This window comes from Oreochromis aureus, linkage group 8 (genome assembly GCF_013358895.1).
Source record: "Oreochromis aureus strain Israel breed Guangdong linkage group 8, ZZ_aureus, whole genome shotgun sequence".
Lineage (NCBI taxonomy): Eukaryota > Metazoa > Chordata > Actinopteri > Cichliformes > Cichlidae > Oreochromis > Oreochromis aureus.
Window position 1 is genome coordinate 27,350,248 of NC_052949.1, and position 9,480 is coordinate 27,359,727.

The 9,480-nt window shown below is 44.2% G+C and overlaps 1 pseudogene; it reads left to right on the forward strand.

Moving 5' to 3' along the window:
• The first annotated feature begins 371 nt into the window (after window positions 1–371).
• LOC120441409 lies at window positions 372–8,135 on the forward strand (annotated as a pseudogene).
• The last annotated feature ends 1,345 nt before the right edge of the window (window positions 8,136–9,480 follow it).

Sequence of the window (9,480 nt, forward strand, 5' to 3'; positions counted from 1 at the left end):
ATCTGGACAATATATATTCAACAAGGTAATTGCAGCTGTGATTGCAGCCATTCCCCAACTCTCTGTAAATGGTACTCATGGCCATTGATCAGTGTTCTTTGATCAGTGGGTTTTGGTCAGTGATTGTTGATCAATGGTCATGGGAATTTGCATAATTATGATTAAGGAACTGACCTCTCAGCCCATTGTTCCTTCAGTGGGCTGGTTTCAGTCATTATGCAAATGTACTGTTTATAAGGTTTGGGGAAACCTGCAGTCAGCTGAGACTGAAGAAGTCACTTGGATGAATGACGAAACGTTTCTCCCACAAAACGCTACGTCCAGATGAATAGATTCAACTTTTGGAGATTTACTTTCCTGGATGATTGAGAATGCATCAAGACGTTTTAACCCACTTTGGCAAGGACTGCCTAAAGCCTGTACGTCAGTATGAGCAAACAGCACGTAAGATGGCGGACTACAGGAACCACCTGAGATTCAGCCTCAGATGCCGACAAAACAGGATTGCTCCTAAGAGTCTGCAAATGAGCTCTTCAGTTAAAGGCTTCCGGGCAACAAAAATCCTCCAGAAGGCACAGCATCAGTTGCTTAATGAACGGGTGAGGCAGACAAATTTTACCATCGACATGCTAAAATCTCAAGAGGAGCGGATCCGACGGAGACTGACAATGCTTTTAGATGAGAATACTCTTAAAAAGGTGTTTGACTTCACTGAGAAGGCTCGTCTAGCACAGCACAAGAAGTCTAAGACCAGGCAACAAAGGAAGTTTGACTTACTTGTTGTACGTCGGAAACCACCGCAAAATACGGAGAGTGTCCTCAGTGGCCAGAAGAGACAAGGATGCGACACGGAGGATGTGGACAAGTGGGTGAAGAATTTGTCTGACAGACAGCTTACCCAAACAGAGAAAAACATTCTTGCTAAAGGGTTGAATTTTGCCGTCACACCGAGACAAATCCCTCTAGTGGAGCTGATCACAGCCATAGAAACAGCAATTCGCAACAACAATATTGCAGAAGTGGAAGCAGAGCAACTACGGACGAAAGTTTCGGCCTGTCTCAGCAATGCAAAGCCCCCAGCATCCAACATCACCATGGAGGAGAGGAAGGCACTCACATCACTTAGTGATGACAACAACATTATCATCCTTCCGGCAGACAAGGGTAGGTGCACAGTATTGCTTAACCAGAAAGACTATCATGAGAAGATTTTGTCACTACTCAGTGATGAAAATACTTATGAGCCCCTAAAACGAGACCCAGGAAGTGGCTACAGGAAGAGGGTGATAGACTGTCTGAAGCAGTTGGAACAAGACAAGGCTATTGACCGGACCTCATACCACAGGCTGTACCCAGGGGAGTCTACACCAAGTCTGTATGGTTTACCGAAAATACATAAGCAGGGTGCACCTTTAAGACCTATTGTCTGCATGATCAACTCGGTCACCTATAACATCTCCAAGTTTCTGGCGTCGATCCTCAGCCCGCTGGTGGGCAGCTCTGAACACCACATCCAGAACACCCTGGATTTTGTTGAGAAGGTGAGAGATGTCATTATGGAGGCAGATGAAACCACGGTCTCGTACGACGTTACATCTCTCTTCACTTGCATCCCAGTCACGGAAGCGTTGGAGGTAGTCCGTAAGAGATTACAGGATGACACCAACCTCAGCAACAGGACCACTCTCAGCATTGACCAAGTGTGTTTGCTTTTGGAACTGTGTCTTCATTCCACCTACTTCACATACAAGGGTCAGTTCTACAGGCAGAAACATGGGTGTGCCATGGGCTCCCCAGTTTCACCCATCGTGGCCAATTTGTACATGGAAGAAGTGGAAAAGAGGGTGTTGCTATCCTACCCTGGAACACCACCAAGCCATTGGTTCAGATATGTAGATGACACCTGGGTGAAAATCAAATCTCAGGACGTACTACATTTCACGGATCACATTAACTCGGTGGACCAACACATCAAATTCACCAGGAGGATATGAAAAGTGGCAGGTTAGCCTTCTTAGACTGTGAGGTTTCCATCAGTAATGGGGACATCTAAAAGCTGGCGTGTACCGTGAACCTCGCATACGGATCAGTATCTAAGGTTTGACTCTCATCATCCACTGGAGCACAAACTGGGTGTCATCAGGACGCTACAACACAGAGCGAACACCATCCCCACTGACACAGCGGCCAGGGAGGCAGAAGAACAGCACATCAAGAAGGCCCTGAGTAAATGTGGTTATCCCAGCTGGACTTTTGTCAAAGCCGGAAGGCACCTAAAGAAAGCTCCAGCCGATCCAGGAGAGAAGGACAACCGCTGCCCAGGCGAAAACCTGTAGTGATCCCATATGTGTCAGGAGTATCGGAACAGTTGAGACGCATTTTTTCTAAACACCGGGTCTCTGTGGCTTTTAAACCCCAAAACACGCTGCGCCAAAAACTGGTCCACCCCAAGGATCGGGTCCCCCGACACAAACAGAGTAACATAGTGTACGCTGTTAAGTGCCAGGAGGATTGCCAGGATTTATACATCGGGGAAACCAAACAACCTCTAGCGAAGCGGATGGCACAACACAGAAGAGCTACCTCATCAGGCAGGACTCTGCAGTTTATTTACACCTACAGGCTAGTGGACACTCTTTCAACGATGAGGATGTACACATCCTGGACAGGGAAGAACGCTGGTTTGAGCGCGGAGTCAAGGAGGCCATTTACGTGAAAAGGGAAAGACCATCTCCGAATCGAGGAGGGGGCCTAAGGGTACATCTGTCACCATCTTACAACGCTGTGATTGCAGCCATTCCCCAACTCTCTGTAAATGGTACTCATGGCCATTGATCAGTGTTCTTTGATCAGTGGGTTTTGGTCAGTGATTGTTGATCAATGGTCATGGGAATTTGCATAATTATGATTAAGGAACTGACCTCACAGCCCATTGTTCCTTCAGTGGGCTGGTTTCAGTCATTATGCAAATGTACTGTTTATAAGGTTTGGGGAAACCTGCAGTCAGCTGAGACTGAAGAAGTCACTTGGATGAGTGACGAAACGTTTCTCCCACAAAACGCTACGTCCAGATGAACAGATTCAACTTTTGGAGATTTACTTTCCTGGATGATTGAGAATGCATCAAGACGAAGGTAATTGCAAATTAGTGTCAGAGGGCCCCGGTGGTGCCAGTGTCTGGCAGCCTCGCCTCTGTCAGTGTGCCCCAGGGCAGCTGTGGCTACAATGTTGCTTGCCATCACCAGTGTGTGAATGGGTGGATGACTGAATGTAGTGTAAAGCGCTTTGGGGTCCACGGGGACTAAGGCTACGTTCACACTGCAGGCGAAAGCGCATTAAATCCGATTTTTTTTTACCCTATGCGGCCCATATCCGATCATGGTGTGACAGTGTGAACAGCACAAATCCGATATTTTCAAATCCGATCTGGGTCACTTTCGTATGTGGTACTGAATCCGATACATATCCAATGTTTTAGAAAGCGACTGCTGTTTGAACGGTCATGTCGCATTAAATCCGTCTTTTACGTCACTGACACAAGACAGACACCAATTTAGCGCCGGAGAAGCGCCCGAGAAGACATCGCGAATGCTTCCTGGCCATCCAGCGTAGATGTCAGTGAAACTGTTGGGAACACAACGTGAACATTTTATTTGTACTGTATAATCTGCAGATTCTGACAGAAATCTGCAACTATCCTTTGAAGCACCGCCTCTCTAAAACAGCAATAAGGATAATTATTAGGTTATCTACATTATTATGTAAATAACAAAATAACTTAAAGCAAAAATTGGGAAATGTAAAGTCCGAAGTCTTTATATTAAGGGCCATCAGTCAAACAATATTGTTTGCTCTGGGTCTAAACAGAGCGAGTTGTGTGTGACGTCTTCTTTTTGCTTGTGCGGGCCGCTTTGATCGTTCACACTAGAGCACGTTTGCTGTCACATTTTATTTGTAGTGTGAACAAGCAGACAAAAAAATCGGATTTGATCAAAAAATCGGAATTGAGCATTAAGACCTGCAGTGTGAACGTAGCCTAAGTAAAGCACTACACAAATACAGGCCATTTACCATTTTTCTTTTTGGTAAAGCAACAAGTATTTAAAGAGTCAGTACTCTCAGTAGGCAATACTGTAATCTAAAAAATTACTTTTTCATGCCAGTAATTTTGTAATGCAAGAAGTTACTTTCAAAAGTAACATTACCCAACTCTGAGCTCTGTTGGAAGTGCAGTGAAACCTAAACAGCCAAATGAATCATCCAGATGGTCTATAAGATATTGCATACATAGCAGAATATATTTTGGCTTTGCTTCCGTATTTTTTTCCACTGTTTGCTATCTACACATAATTTTTAGACATGTAAAAGAATGGGCATCTCAATCAAAAGGGTGTTTTCCAGCCAAAAAAGGCCTCTGCCAAAACGTGCCATCTGTTCCTACTCTGGGGCAGAGGTAGCAGTATATTAAAGCAGCTCCAGCAACTTTTGCTTGGTGTCAAGAGAAGTTGCTTCCAGCCAACTGATCATTCAAATATCCTTGAGACCGTAACATTAACCTTCTCTGCAGGAAATAAATGGACTTCATTTGCTTTAGATTAGCACTCTCACTGCTGCGATGTGTAAAACACCTACAGGTAACAGATGGCTGAAAATTGTCATGGTCTGATAGATGCAAAAGTGTGAAATGGGAGCTAAAGTGTGACTTTCCTGTACAATCAACTGGGAGATGAGAAGGAGATTCTACATGATCTAATCTCATGTTGGCATCTGCTGTTTACGTAAAAGTTTCTCATTCCTGAACCTGAGATCATGCTGAGATGACAGGAGTATTTCCCTCAGGGATGATCACAACCATTTAGACACACGATGGCATGAATCAAGATTTCCCAAAGCTTTCCCCAGTGGTGGTAAATGTAGTATTCCATTTGGATACTCGTGAGTAAAAGCATGATGACTCAGGAATGGGGCAATTTTCACAAAGATGGCTCTCAGCTTGGTACTTCAGCAGAGAGATGAGTTGATTTTTTTGCCTCTGACCTTTTAATGTTGTTTGCCTTCTGCTTTTGCAACCAAAAAAACCTTAGAAACCTACAAAATGCATCCCAACTTTTACCCTGAATGTGCTCTGAGCTTAAATTACAGCAAATTAAGCCTCTTTTGAAGGGGAAAAGCTTATCCCTGCAAAAGCCACCCCACCCCTTCTGCTTGTTAGACAGCCTGAGACTTAACAGTGTTTAATTGATTAAACTATGAATGCCTTCGAAGTCTCAGTTCCACCAAGTGATGCAGTGTACAGACACCGAATGGATGGCAGGCAACAGCAGAGAGCCCAAACTCTCTGAAATGACTCACAGGGGCAAGAGAATATGGTGTTGATTATATAATTGTGTGCATGCCTACTCCAGAAAGTCTCATTGACTCTAGCTTTTATACAGCACTCCTATCGTCAAAGGCGCATTTATGTTCCCACAATATGTGTATATGTGCATATGATTTGTGTGTCTTACTAACAACCTTCTTCGCATCAAACTTTTCTATTTGTCTGCTTTCATTTGATCTACCAACACTGTTGTGTTTATTTGTGCTCCATGCTGCCAGAGGAGGCTTGTTAGTCAGGATTGTTTATTGCCCTTAGAGGGCCAGCTTTGTCGTTGCCTTTCTCGACAGCTCATCAGCCGATGAGTGGCTTCACAACAAATTGACCTAAATTATGCATGGCTTTCTTAGGCCGGTGCAAAGGGTTCCTGACATCAAGGGGTCCCTTTACAGCACAAGATTTAGTTTAGTTCGGTGACTAGAAAAGGATTTGCCCCCATGGAAGGGTTCCTATTTTATGGCTTTACAGATTTGACTCAAAGTAAATTTAATATGGGGCTTTTTGACATTGATCAAAAGAAAAATGTCCTTTATGTTAGGGCAAAACACATTTCACCAGAGTTAATAGCAAGATCAAAATAAAAACCTGTTTACATATTCACCACTCCATAATCAATCTCAGTCCATCTGAAATCAAGCGACACAATCTTGATTCATGATTTAGGGCATGATAGACGTCAAAAGGTTTAGATAGATAGAATCCTAAATTAGGTATCGAAGTTAGGTACTATTTCATCATAGAACACTGTATGTATTGAACTTTTAGCTGGCCTTTAGCAGTGCTAAAAATATGTGGAATGAAATTTGAATTTCCTTTCCTTGTTATAAATTTAACAATGTAGCTTTTAGTGCCAACAGCTTACCACTAAGTAAAAGTCAAATTATAAAGTGAATGAAAAATTAAATGAATAATTCAGTGAAGTAAATTGTAAAAGATAAAGGTCCAATTGGGATGCTGAAACAAAGACAGTCTCTTTCAAAACATGTGAAAAGAAGAATTATATAAAGCTAGACCCTCCCTGGCCTGTTCAACAGCCAAGTCTGGCCAGAGTTAAGAGATACACAGAATGCATAGGTCTCTGTATTGTAGCTAATATTTTAATTGCATTTAGCACAGTTAAAGGTCAGCCAAAAGTTCCATAAATTTGGTCTTTTACTAATCAAATCTACTTATTTACTGACTAAATTGCATGGTAAGTAGTATAATACTAACCCATGTTACTAGTAGCAGAGCCACTCACTTAGCTTGGAGGTCACTGCACCAAGTGGTCCGATTACCGCTGGGAACACTGTTACCTTCACCCTCCACATCCTCTCAAGTTCTTCTCTTAGTCCTTAGTACTTATCCAACTTCTCATGTTCCCTCTTCATGATGTTTCCTTCAATTGGTATAGCTACATCTTCCTTTGCTTGTCCACTACTACTAGGGCTGGGCTAGATCATACCGTTCACGGTAATACCGGTGTAATTTTGGGCAACATTAGGAAAATGAAATATCGCGATAGAATATGGGTAAAACGCGCATGCGCAGTCCCTTTGTTTTCATACGCACATGGCGGCGACACAGAATGAGAAGAGCGAAAGCGGATCGTTGAATGAAACGGATGAACCAGAATTGGTTTGTAAAAATGCTGCAACTTCAGTGGTGTGGAACTGGTTTAGCTTTCATCCGTCAGATACACAACAAAACACTATTTTTGGTAGAGCATGCCAGCGGGCTGTCGTTATTACCGTGTTTTTTGGAAAATACGGCACACTTAAAATCAATCCTTTGATTTTTCTGAAAATCGATAATCCCGTGTGCCTTATGTATGAATTCTGGTTGTGTTTACTGACCTCAAAACGATTTTATGTGGTACACGGCGCTCGAAAATCTGTCAAATGTTTTAGTACGACTTTGCTAAGCAACGAACCCCCCAAGCTTGATGGATTGTCGGAGCATTACAGCTATCGTAGGCAGTGATACATACTGTGCTTCCACATAATATTACCATATTGTGTGTGTATAACCTCTTTTTAAGTTTTGTGGATATTATACATGGTTATGCTGAGGATATGTCGGCCAATTTCCACTGGAAATGCTTTTTGGTTAAACTGTCAGCAAGGATTTGCATTTGCGCTGTTAATTTTTTATATAACTTTAATGTACATAAAAAACAGCTGCTTGTTTAAGTGGAAATACACTGATTTTTTTTTTTTTTTTTTTTTTGCACTAATAAAGTTGAAGAGTTGTAAAGTATTTTGTCTAGTGTCAATTATATCGTCAGTTATATCGTTATCGTAAATTTTCAAATATATATCGTGATAAACATTTTTGGTCATATTGCCCTGCTCTAACTACTACTATGTTTGGTTGGTTGGTCTGTATCTGGAAGTACCACAGGATCTTAGCTCAGTCATTCTTGACCACCCAAGGGAGCGTTTCCCATTTTGACCTCAGGACTTCCAGGCCATACTCGGCACAAATGTTCCGGTATACTATGCCAGTGACTTGGTTTTGGTGCTCCATGACCCTGGTGCTGTCCAAGTCTTCATACTGGAGAACCTTTCTTGGATGTCTGCCAAATGATGTTCCAGTGATGGTCACCTGTTCAGGGAGCTTGTTGTGGTCTGCCCTTAGATCCACTAGCCACTTGGCATTTTCGTTATGAGTTGCCTCCTTCTCCCATATGCTCTTCCAGTATTCCAGTATCCCCAGCAGTGATCATCTCCATCATTGTGGTCCTCCTTTTGCAACCAAAAAAGCCCTGACCCGCTGAGGCATGGACTCCTCTAGACCCTGTGGCTGTGCTGTGATATCTGGCACTAAGATGGTAGCACCACTCTTTTAAGTTGCAATTAGGCCCTGCATGGATTGGACTTGTTTGTCCAGCACATCCAAAAGATGTTTGATTGGATAAAGATATGGGAAATTGGGAGGCCAGGTCAACACCTTAAACTAGTTGCACCTTAAACTACTTCTCAAACTATTCCTGAACCATTTTGCTTTGTGAATGGGTGCATTTATCAGGGAATACTGTTTCCATTAAAGGGTGTACATGACCTGCAACACTGCTTAGGTATGTTGTACCTGTCAAAGTAACATCTACATCAATGGAAGGACCCAAGGTTTCCCAGCCGAAAATTGCTCAAGATATGAAACTGCCTCTGCCAGCTTGCCTTCTTTTCATAGTCATGAGAAGAAGGCAAATACTGACATGCACACGCAACCAGCCATTCCCACGAAGTAACTGTCAAAACTTGTTTTCAAACTCTCCCTGTAAAACTTGCTCAAATCCTCAGGTTTGCCCGTTTTTCCTGCTTCTGACACATTAGCTTTGCGGACACATGTTCATGTGCTCTGTAATATATCTCACACACTAACAGGTGCCACAGGGAAGACATGCTCAGTGCTATTCAGTGGTCATAATGTAATATTGGCTCTTTTCTGTCGTACTCCGGCGCTGGCCTGGGCCTGGCGGGTGTAGTCGTGAACCACCTGCAGCCGCTCCCTCAGCCTCCTGTAGTAGTCCATCTCTGGCCCACCGTCAATCTCCGGCTCGGGGGGGGGACCCAAACACCAGATCCACAGGCGTCCGGAGTTCCTGCCCAAACATCAAAGCAGCAGGCGTGCACTGGCTGGACTCCTGAACCGCAGTCCGATACGACCAAAGGACCAGGGGCAGATGTTGGTCCCAATCCCACTGGTGGCGGCTGGTGAGAATGGCAAGCTGGGTAGCCAGCTTGCGGTTAAGACGCTCAACCAAGCCGTCGCTTTGCGGGTGGAGCGGTGTGGTTCTTGTCTTCTCCACCCCCAGCCGCCGGCAAATCTCCCCGAAGACCTTCGATTCGAAGTTGCGCCCCTGGTCACTGTGGAGCTCAGCCGGGACCCCAAAACGGGCGAACATGTCCTCCACCAGCCTCTCTGCCGTTGTCGTCGCACTCTGGTCCGGCACCACGTAGGCCTCCAGCCACTTTGTGAAATAGTCCATCGCCACCAGCACGTACCGGTTCCTTGACTCCGTAACGGGGAAAGACCCTAGGACGTCCACTCCCACTCGCTCCATCGGGGCCCCCACCAAGTACTGCTGAAGGGGGGCAGTGGAGCGTTGAGTGGGGCCTTTC